The sequence below is a fragment of the Somniosus microcephalus genome, chromosome 5 (assembly GCF_052327205.1).
Source record: "Somniosus microcephalus isolate GS21.2 chromosome 5, FLI_Smic_1.0, whole genome shotgun sequence".
Lineage (NCBI taxonomy): Eukaryota > Metazoa > Chordata > Chondrichthyes > Squaliformes > Somniosidae > Somniosus > Somniosus microcephalus.
Window position 1 is genome coordinate 281,052,247 of NC_140991.1, and position 11,106 is coordinate 281,063,352.

An 11,106-nucleotide genomic window follows, 5' to 3' on the forward strand; every position below is an offset into this window, starting at 1 on the left:
TCCCAGGGGCGCAGTTAGTTCGATGCATCCCCTGGGATCACGTGGGCCATGGGGAGCCAATCGGAGCAGGGAAATGCCCATTCATAAGTTTGACAGGAAGAGCTGTCAAAACTTAGAAATACTACAGGCCCCAAAACATCACTAAATCTTAGAATAATTTTTTTTTTAATCACATTTTTTAAATAAACTATAAATTACATGAAATAACTATTTTAAACAATAATTTAAATCTTTGAAAAATATAATTTTATTTTCTAATGGGGCTAAAAATAAACTTACCTTGCTTTAAAGTATTTAAAAATAATAAATCTGTGGAAAAAATGTTTTAATTTTAATTAATTCACCACTTACCTTGTAAAAAGCAGGCCTTGCGCCTGCTTTTTATATGTGTAACTTCTGCAGACTTCCCTCCCGGGAAAACCTGCAAAAAAAAAAAAACCTAAGTTCCAGGCGCACGCGCAGCCTCTCCCACGCACACGTTCGACCTCTGAACCCCTGCTTTCAGGGGGACGGAAGTGCCGATTTCCCGCATATACCGTCCTCCCTACGTGTATGTGTCTGTACGCAGTTAGACAGCCAGCCAAACTCCTTTTCAATAACGACATGGGAGTCAGGATGTAGCGTCCAAGCTCCGGTGTTTAATAATGCCACACTTGCATGAGGTCAATGAAACAATACAAATCAGTTGCATTGGGTTGGAGTAAAACTGAGAAAGAAAAAAGAAAGAAATGCACCTTGTTACATACATGAGATATAACTAACATCTAAACATGAATATGTAATGAAACCATTCAACTCACAGGCAATGCTTTCGAAGGCGTAACAATGTAAGATTACAGCGGATTAACTTGCAGCACGCTCCATGCTGATGTGACCTCTTTGTTTGCTATCACTATACTACTTCCTGTTGAGTGACCCTACTGGCCACCTGCAATTATAAGGCAGAACACTCCCCGCCTGGCGTCTATTAGATGCCACTACTTATAAAACATACAGAACTGTGGAATCAATAACACTCAGTCCTCCTTAGGTAAGAGGAGTACGACCTCTGAGATGGGTCTGAAGAACTTTTTGACCGGCCCTTGAACGGTGGCCTTCACCTCTCTTTCGCACCCTGTCGTCTTTGCTGGGGAAGACAGAGGTGACACGACCCATAGGCCACTCATTGCGGGATACTTGGCTTTCTTTCAGTAAATCGATGTCACCTTCTCGGAGACTCCGACGAGCCTCATTCCACTTCCGCCGGCTTTGCAAAGTGGGAAGGTACTCGGTGTGCCAGCGGCTCCAGAACTTACTGGCCAAGGCTTGTACTCTTCTCCACTGGCTCTTCAGGAGGTCTTTGTCAGTGAAGTCTCCAGGAGGAGTGGGTACACAGCCCTTCTGTGTGAGTAACATGTTTGGAGTCAAAAGGAATGGTGAATCTGGATCGGAAGAAACAGGAACAAGGGGCCTCACATTAATGATTGCTGATACTTCAGCCATGAAGGTGCGCAGCACTTCGTGCGTCAACTGAGGTGGTCTGTTCTGTTGCAACATTGAGTCCAGAATGCGCCGCGACACTCCAATCATGCGCTCCCACGCACCACCCATGTGTGAAGCATGTGGAGGATTAAATTCCCATGTGCAACATTGCTGGCTTAGGTATGTCAGGATGCTTGGCCTTTGGTTGTGTTCATTCCCTAACTCTAGCTCGCGACAGGCTCCAATGAAATTTGTTCCACAGTCAGATCTTAACTGCTTTGCTGGCCCGCGGATGGCGAAGAATCTTCGTAATGCATTAATGCAGCTGGACGTGTCCATGGACTCGATCACTTCTATATGCACAGCTCTTGTGCTCATACAAGTGAATAGCATAGCCCAGCATTTGCTATGAGCGGCGCCTCCTCTGGTGCGGCGAGTAGTGATAGTCCAAGGGCCAAAAACATCCAGGCCGACGTATGAAAATGGTGGCGATGAACTAAGTCGTTCCAGAGGCAGATCAGCCATCTTCTGCTCCTCCGTTCTCCATCTGAGCTTTCTGCATGTGACGCATTGGTGTAAGACAGATCCAATCAACCGTTTGCCGCTGACAATCCACAAGCCGGCTGCTCGAATGGCTCCCTCAGTGAACTGGCGGCCCTGGTGTTCTATCAATTCATGGTGGTGTCTTGTGAGCAATGTTGTGATGTGGCTTTGATGTGGCAGGACAACAGGACTCCTTTCTTGCAAGCTCAGTTCTGCATGCGTCAGCCGTCCTCCAATTCTGATGAGGCCGTCATTCAAAACTGGATTCAGTTTCCACAGTGAACTGGTCTTGGTAATGGTTCTTTTTTCAGCAAGTGCTCTGTACTCCTCAGAGTACGCCTGAACTTGAACTGACCTGATGATAATGTTCTCAGCTGCAGCCAACTCGTCTGGGGAACGAGGCTTCCTGCACCAGTGCCAACCTCCATTTGTTTGACGAGCTGCCAGGATCGGACTTGAGAGCAAGCCACATGGATTAAGAAAGCTATGGCTCTAACGAGCGATCGCCAGGTTGAAAAGCGTTCAAAGCGCTCACAGGTAAGTAGGCTCTCTTGGGTGTGAGTCATTAAGCTGATCACATGAGGACAGACCTCCACATCTAGATCTGGGCTGACGAGCTTGAATGATTCTTGTGCCGTATGGTCAGCTTGGTCAGGTTTGTGTAAGAAAGCTGGCCTGGTAAACCACATTGTATTGGAGAGCTGAGAGGCAGGCACTGACCTGGTGGCGAGGTCAGCTGGATTCAGCTCTGTGGGCACATAGTGCCACTGGTCGGGGCATGTTGATTGTCTTATTCGCTGAACTCTGTTGTGTACATATATGAAGAATCTCTGACTCATTGGAGATGTAACTGAGCACAACTTTGCTGTCACAGTAGAATTTCACTGCATCAAGCTTGAAATCTATCTCATCCAGGATGAGATCCGCCATCTCCACCGCTAATACTGCAGTGCATGACTCCAGGCGTGGTATGGTGGGCTCTGGCCGGGGTGTCAACTTCGCCTTTCCCAGGACAAATCCCACGTTGCTTTGGCCCTCATCATCCAGGGATCTCAGGTAGGCTACCGCGCCAATAGCTTTCTCGGACGCATCTGAGAATACACACAACTCGGTGCATTTGGATTTGGAGAGTGTGTCTGGTGAGTAGGTGCGTGGGATATGAAGATTTTTTAGATTTTTGAGAGACTTTCTCCACGTCTCCCATTCTGTTAACCTGCCTTCGGGGAGTGGAGAGTCCCAGTCGCTCGTGTCTGTGCAGAGTTGTCGTAGTAGGGCTCTTCCCTGAATAGTCACGGGCGCCACCATGCCGAGAGGGTCAAAGAGCGAGTTGACCGTTGACAGCACTCCACGGCGTGTAAATGGCTTGTCGCCTACAGACACTGCAAAGGTGAAGGTGTCAGATTCAATTTCCCAACGTAAACCAAGGCTTAGCTAGGCTGGCATGGTTTCGTCGCTGAGGTCTAAGTCTTTAATGCCCTTGGCGAGATCCTCAGCTGGAAAGGCCTTCATCACTGCTACACTGTTTGAGGCAATTTTGTGCAGCCTCAGGTTGGACTGTGCTAATGAAGCTTGAGTTCGCTTCAGCAGGTTGATGGCTTCTGCTTCTGAAGGTAAGGATATGAGGCCGTCATCAACATAAAAATGTCTCTCCACAAACTGTCTTGTGTCTTTTCCATGCTCGTGTTCTCCCTCTTTGGCTGCACTTCTGAGCCCATAGATGGAGACTGCTGGGGAGGGGCTGTTACCAAAAACGTGGACCCGCATCCTGTATTCAGTGATGTCCTTTGACATGTTGTCGCGATACCAGAAGAACCTCAGATAGTTCCTATGGTCCTCTCTCACCACAAAGCAATAGAACATCTGTTGGATGTCTGCGGTTACTGCTACGAGCTCTTTCCTAAAGCGAATCAGCACGCCAAGGAGGGTGTTGTTTAGGTCTGGACCCGTGAGCAGAACGTTGTTGAGTGAGATGCCACAGTGCTGAGCGCTGGAGTTGAAAACTACTCTTATTTGACTAGGTTTCTGGGGGTGATAAACTCCAAAAATCGGGAGATACCAGCACTCTTCTCCTTCTTTGAGTGGAGGTGCTAATTCAGTATGGTTACTCTCGAAAACCTTTTCCATGAAGGCAATGAACTGTTCCTTCATTTCGGGCTTTCTATCTAATGTGCGCCGCAGTGATGCAAGGCGTGACAGTGCCTGATCGCGATTGTTAGGCAGAAGAAGCCGGGGTACCTTGAAGGGGAGAGGCGCAACCCAGCTGTTCGCCTCATCTTTGTGAAATTCTTTCTCCATAATATTCATGAAAGCTTCGTCTTTGAAGGAGAGAGCACCTTTGTTGTCATCTTTTGTCTTTTCAAACACGGTGTGCCCCAGTTTGTCGACAGCTCTGGTGTCAGCCGAGCACCCCCATACTGTGTGAGGGCAATCACCTTGTTGCTCCCCGCCGTAGCTCGCGCTCTCTTTCAGGCGGATGTGACTTGGGCAGGCAGTGAGGAAAGAGGGTCGTCCACTTTCTAGCGTGTTGGTCTTAAAGGTGCTTACGTTGGGCTTGTGAGCTTGGCCTAGGCACACTTCTCCCACGAGCACCCAGCCTAAGTCAAGTCTTTGGGCAAAGGGGGCATCGTGTGGTCCGTTAACTTGCTCTCTCACCTTATGCACCCTCACCACATCTCTCCCGAGCAGGAGGAGAATCTGGGCCTTTGGATCCAATGCTGGGATGCGTGATGCTATGGGCTTTAGGTGGGCATGGTGAAGTGCTGTCTCAGGTGTTGGTATCTCCGATCGGTTGTTCGGGATTTCACTGCACTCTCAGTGGCGGTAAGTCTATGCTCACCCCTTCACTCACTGCCTCGGCACAGAACCCATCTGCTTTCCTTCCTGCCATCTCCAAGAGTCCGGCACAGGTTCTCAGTGAGTAAGGGACTGGACTGCTCTCGATGCCAAATATGTCAAAAAAGTCTGACCGTGCGAGTATTTGGTCATCGAGTATTGCGTACATGTTAACTGAGCGGTCGCGCTGTCCTTGTGGGTAGACTCTTACAAGGCATATTTTGGAACACGATGGTCCTGTGAGGCCTTGGCCACACACCTCAGTGCATATGGAGCTCACCGTTGGTGCAGTGGTAAGGGTTCCCTTTCTCTCGTCTCCGGGCTCAGAGTCTTTGATGGTTGGCTTTTCTGTTGTGGGGGTAGGACTTGGGTGCATAGCTGTGCTGTGGCGGTCACTCTCACACTCCCTGCATCTCAACGCTATCCTACAGACTCTTGCAGTGTGGGAAACGGAGGCGCAACACCTAAAACATATCCCATTATTATCTTTGAGGTAGGCTCTGCGTTCATCTATGGTCTTGTTTCTGAAGCCTCTACATTTTGCGAGCGGATGAGGCTTATGATGGATGGGGCAGTGTTTTCCGGGATCGTCTTCATTCTTTGCTGCATCTATGCTGATGTCGGTCTTTGCAGTGACATCCGTCTTATGCACAGATATAGGCATTCTTGTGCCTACGTACTTTGACATGGGCTTCTCATACTTTGAGGGTCCACTGCAGTAGCTGGACAGGGCAAAGCTTGGATCATTTCTAATTCTGGCCTCGCTGCAGATAAAGTTCACAAAGAAGGAAAATGGGGGAAACCACATGTGGTTGTCTTCTTTGAATTTTGAGCCTACGTTGATCCATTTTTCTTGGAGAGGGTGGGGCAACTTCTCCGCTATTGGGTTGATGCCGCGAGCAGTATCTAAATAGGAGAGCCCAGGTAAGTATCCGTCTGTTTTGGCTGCCAGTAACTCCATTAAAAGGTCTCCGAGTTCTCTAAGCTTAAGGTAGTCTCTGTTACCTATTTTAGGAAAGTTTTCCAGCTTACTGAAGAGGGCTTTCTCTATCACCTCAGGAGCGCAGTAACACTCCCTGAGTCTTGCCCAGACCATTCTAAGGGCTGTGCTTGGGTCATTTGTGTACACAAACCGGATCCTACGGGCATGTTCTGACGATTCTTTGCCCAGCCATGATGACAATAAATCCAACTCCTCACTAGCACTTGGGCTCAAGCCACCAGTGGCATTAAGGAAGGATGACTGCCATGCTCTAAAACTCTCTGGCTTGTAGTCAAATTTTGAGACCTGTCCTTACAAGTTCTCTACGTGCCAAATATTGGGCAATGCCTGTCATATTAGGAGTCTGTGCATGGGTTGCCAGAGTATGATCGCATCGGAAGGGCTGCGATTGGATGAGAGACTGCCATGCCGGGTGACCTGTTCTAACCTTTGAAAAGGGTTCTTTTTTGATGTGTGGAATTTTGGCATAAGTACCTCCCAAGTGGTTGGGAGCGGCGGATTGAGGCACCGGTTTCTTCGGGAGCGCTGCAAACTCTCCTTCGTGTGACCAGTCGTCAATAACAAGGAAGGGGTCGTCATCAGTGTAGCGTGAATGATCCACCTGAGTGACCTCATGTTGGGCTGGTGATGGCGATTCCGTGTTCTCGTGTAATGGTTCAAAGTTTGGGAAGGAGGAGATGTCTGTGCGTGTCCTAGCCTGCTCCTGGACATAGTCGCTTGTCCGCCTCTCAGTGCTTTGAGGTGATGCAGGATGAGCAATGCTGCGGTGCTCTCCCACCTCTGCTTCTAGTGCCGCTTCCCATATCTCCTCCTCAGCAGTAGCGGCAGCTGCTTCTTTCTCAATGTGTAGTGCTTCCAGCGTGGCATCCAATGTAGCAGCCTCTGCTTGTAGTCGGACCTCTTTCTCCAATGTAGCAGCCTCTGCTTGTAGTCGGACCTTCTCTTTCTTCACAGCCAGTTCCTGTTTAGCAAAGGTCACGCGAGCCTGTGCCGCTTTAGCTTTAGCCCAGGCTCTAGCTGCTGCTACACTGGCTGTTGATGATCTAGATGAGCGTGTACTTCTTGAGCTGGTCACAGATTTCTGCTCGTCTTGGAAGCTCTTGCCGTCCATGGTTGCACCGTGCTGCACTGCGAATGTTGCTTGTTGCGCCAGCTGATGGCTTGCCTTTTTACTGTACTGTCCTCCCTACATGTATGTGTCTGTACGCAGTTAGACAGCCAGCCAAACTCCTTTCAATAACGACATGGGAGTCAGGATGTAGCGTCCAAGCTCCAGTGTTTAATAATGCCACACTTGCATGAGGTCAATGAAACAATACAAATCAGTTGCATTGGGTTGGAGTAAAACTGAGAAAGAAAAAAGAAAGAAATGCACCTTGTTACATACATGAGATATAACTAACATCTAAACATGAATATGTAATGAAACCATTCAACTCACAGGCAATGCTTTCGCAGGCGTAACAATGTAAGATTACAGCGGATTAACTTGCAGCACGCTCCATGCTGATGTGACTTCTTTGTTTGCTATCACTACTACTTCCTGTTGAGTGACCCTACTGGCCATTTCCATTTACTGCCACCTACTGGCGGCAACAAAACGAAACTCCTGCAATTATAAGGCAAAACACAGCGCATGCACAGTGCATGCAGAAAACCGGCACTTCCATTGGGCCTACGGATGAGTACCCTGTGCGTACTCACCCGTGGAGACCCGAAGTTCTGGGCCAACACGTTATTGGAGTGTCCCGCCTCTCCATGGCAGAGCACTCGCACGCCATAAAACCCGTTATCATGAAAATGGCAGCAGGCGCATATGCCACAGGTTGGGGATGTGTTCCCTGTTTAAAAATTTTTAACTACCTCAAGCCTCTCCCGTCCGTCATGGGAGATGGTTAATATCGAGGTATTTAATTAAATAAACCTGGTATAAAAAGCTAGTATCAGTAAGGGTGACCATGTAACTACTGGATTGTCATTAAAAACCCACCTGGTTCACTAATGTCCTTTTAGGGAAGGAAATCTGCCACTCTTACCTGATCTGGCCTACATATGACTCCGGATCCACAGCAATGAGGTTGACTCTTAACTGCCCTCTGAAATGGCCTAGCAAGCCATTCAGTTGTACCAAACCACTACAAAGAAATATACTAAGAATAAAACTGGACACACCACCCAGCATCGACCTAGGCACCGGACTTGACTAAGGCACACGCAGCCCAGTCGACCCTGCAAAGTCCTCCACACTAACGTCTGGGGACTTGTGTCAAAATTGCGAGAACTGTCCCACACACTAGTCAATCAATAGCCTAACATAATCATACTCACAGAATCATACTTTTCAGCCAACGTCCCAGACTCTTCCATCACCATCCCTGGGTATGTCTTATCCCACGGGCAGGACAGACACACCAGAGGTGGCGGCACAGTGGTATACAGACAGGAGGGCGTGGCCCTGGGAGTCCTCAACATTGTCTCTGGACCCATGAAGTCTCATGGCATCAGGTCGAACATGGATAAGGAAACTTCCTCCTTCAACTGATGAATCAGTACTCCTTAATATTGAACGCTACTTGGAAAAAGCACTGAGGGTAGCAAAGGCACAGCATATACTGTGGGTGGGGGACTTCAATGTCCTTCACCAGGAGTGGCTTGGAAGCACCACTACTGACTGAGCTGCCTAAGTCCTGAAGGACACATTGCCAGAATGGGCCTGCGGCAGGTGGTGAGAGAACCAGCACAAAAAAACCTACTTAACCTCATCCTCTTCAATCTACCTGTCACAGATGCATCTGTCCATGACAGTATTGGTAGGAATGACCACCGCACAGTCCTTGTGGAGACGAAGTCCCATCTTAACAGTGAGGACATCCTCCATCGTGTTCTGTGGCACTACCACCATGCTAAATGGGATAGATGAAGAACAGATCTTGCAGCTTAAAACTGGGCATCCATGAGGCGCTGTGGGCCATGAGCAGCAGCAGAATTGTATTCCACCACAATCTGTAACCTCATGGCCCGGCATATCCCTCACTACCATTACCATCAAGCCAGGGGACTAACCTTGGTTCAAGGAAGAGTATAAAAAAGCACCAGGGCATTCTGGAGGGGGGAGGGTGAACAGCCAGTTGTTGTGGTGCATATAGGTACCAACGATGTAGGTAAAAAATGGGATGAGGTCCTAAAAGCTGAATATAGGGAGTTAGGAGGTAAATTTAAAAAATAGGACCTCAAAGGTAGTAATCTCAGGATTGCTATCAGTGCTACGTGCTAGAGTAGAAATAGAAGGATATTTCAGATGAATATGTGGCTAGAGGAATGATGCAAGGGGGAGGGATTTAAATTCCTGGGGCATTGGAACTGGTTCTGGGGGAGGTGGGATCAGTACAAACTGGACGGTTTGCACCTGAGCAGGACCGGGACCGATGTCCTGGGGGAGTGTTTGCTAGTGCTGTTGGGGAGGGTTTAAACTAAAATGGCAGGGGGTTGGGAACCTGTGCAGGGAGGCAGAGGAAAGGGAAGCAAGGATAGAAGCAAAAGACAGGAAGGAGAAAAGTAAAAGTGGAAGTCAGAGAAATCAAGGGTGTAAATCAAACATGGCCACAGTAAACAATAATTCTAAAAGGTCTAAGCGTGTTTATAAAAAAAAAAAAAAAAAACAAGCCTGAAGGCTTTGTGTCTTAATGCGAGGAGCATTCGTAATAAGGTGGGTGAATTAGCTGCGCAAATAGATGTAAATGGATATGTAGGGGGCATCCTTTACCCGGTTTACGGTAATTTACCTTCCTTTACCTGGTTTACGGTAATTTACCTGGTCAGGCAGCCCTTTTGCCACTGCACTTCGACCAGCTCCAATCAGCGGTTTTGAATCGCTAACCCCCTCCTTCCAGTTCTGACTGGAGGAACTTATAATTAATGATATATTAAAACAGACAAATGGTCTGGATGCAAGAAAGTCAAACTTTATTAAAACTAAGAAACTACACCACACGATCAAAGTAATCACGGTAAAATGGCTTAAATAGGGGACGGAAAAACGGACACAATGAGGGAAAACGACTAAAATAGCAATTCTTAATGAAATCCCCACTTTACCCCCACCCCTAAGCCTACCCTAAGTTGCCTTGTGGGAGGCCAGAAAAATATATGCTCACCACTATAATGCCAGCTCCGAGTCCCACGAGATCTTTACTGTCCTGAAGTAAAGAAACACCCCAGTGTTTTAAAAGTAAACTGCTGGTGTTTTTACCTCTTCAGACAGACTCCACGCTGTAGAGGGCACACGGAGGCAAGCCAGAGAGAGAGAGATGCCTCTGAGAAGCTATCTCTTATACTCCAATTTTGGGGCCCAAATGTTCCCGCCCAGATCCGGAAGTTTCTGGGCTAAAACAAAAGGGACCCAACTGTCCCCATTGTCCAGTAATGGGTGATTCAAACCCATTCAATTATAAACTGTTCCTGTTCTCAGTTTAAGTGTCTCTTCTGTGATAGCTGCAGTTTTGAATGTGTCTTCATTCATCCTGATGGCTTTGAATGGAGTTGTATTACTATGTAAACAGAAACCCATTGTCTGTGGTCAACTGAGACTGCAGTCTCAAGCAGTTACTCCTTGTGCAAACATCCTTGTAGCAGTTTCTGTAAACAAATTGATTGTCTCTGCAGGGAGGGGCTTCCCAAACTGCCTTTGATTGGCAGATTCAAACGGGCTACTCCCCAGTGTAAACAAACAGCTTGTAGGTTACCTGACCCACCCAATACCACAGGGTGATTGACAGCTCGGGCTCCATTCAAATGCTAATGGCCTGTCTGTCCTTTTTCCTGCTGAAAATTCTGTTTCCATGAGGTTCAAAACTCAAGAGTACATCTCTTTTTAATAAAATATACTATCTTAAAGTGTGCGATTTTCACAAAGTCCTTTGATTCCGGTGTCCAAGTGCTGCTTAGCTCACGGGCTCCTTAACGCAGCCTTTTGCGGTTCTGGGCACGTTTTAAAACATTGTCCAACCCAGAGACAATTGAAATCACACAAAGTCTTCGTCCACGATGTGGTTTAATATTTCCCGATCTTCGGGGGCTGAGGGGATTTTGCGAACCCCTACAGATATGATATAATTGGGATTACGGAGGCATGGCTCCAGGGTGACCAAGGCTGGGAATTCAACATCCAGGGGTATTCAATATTCAGAAAGGACAGGCAAAAAGGAAAAGGAGGTGGGTAGCATTGCTGGTTAAAGAGGAGATTAACACAATATTAAGGAAGGTTATTA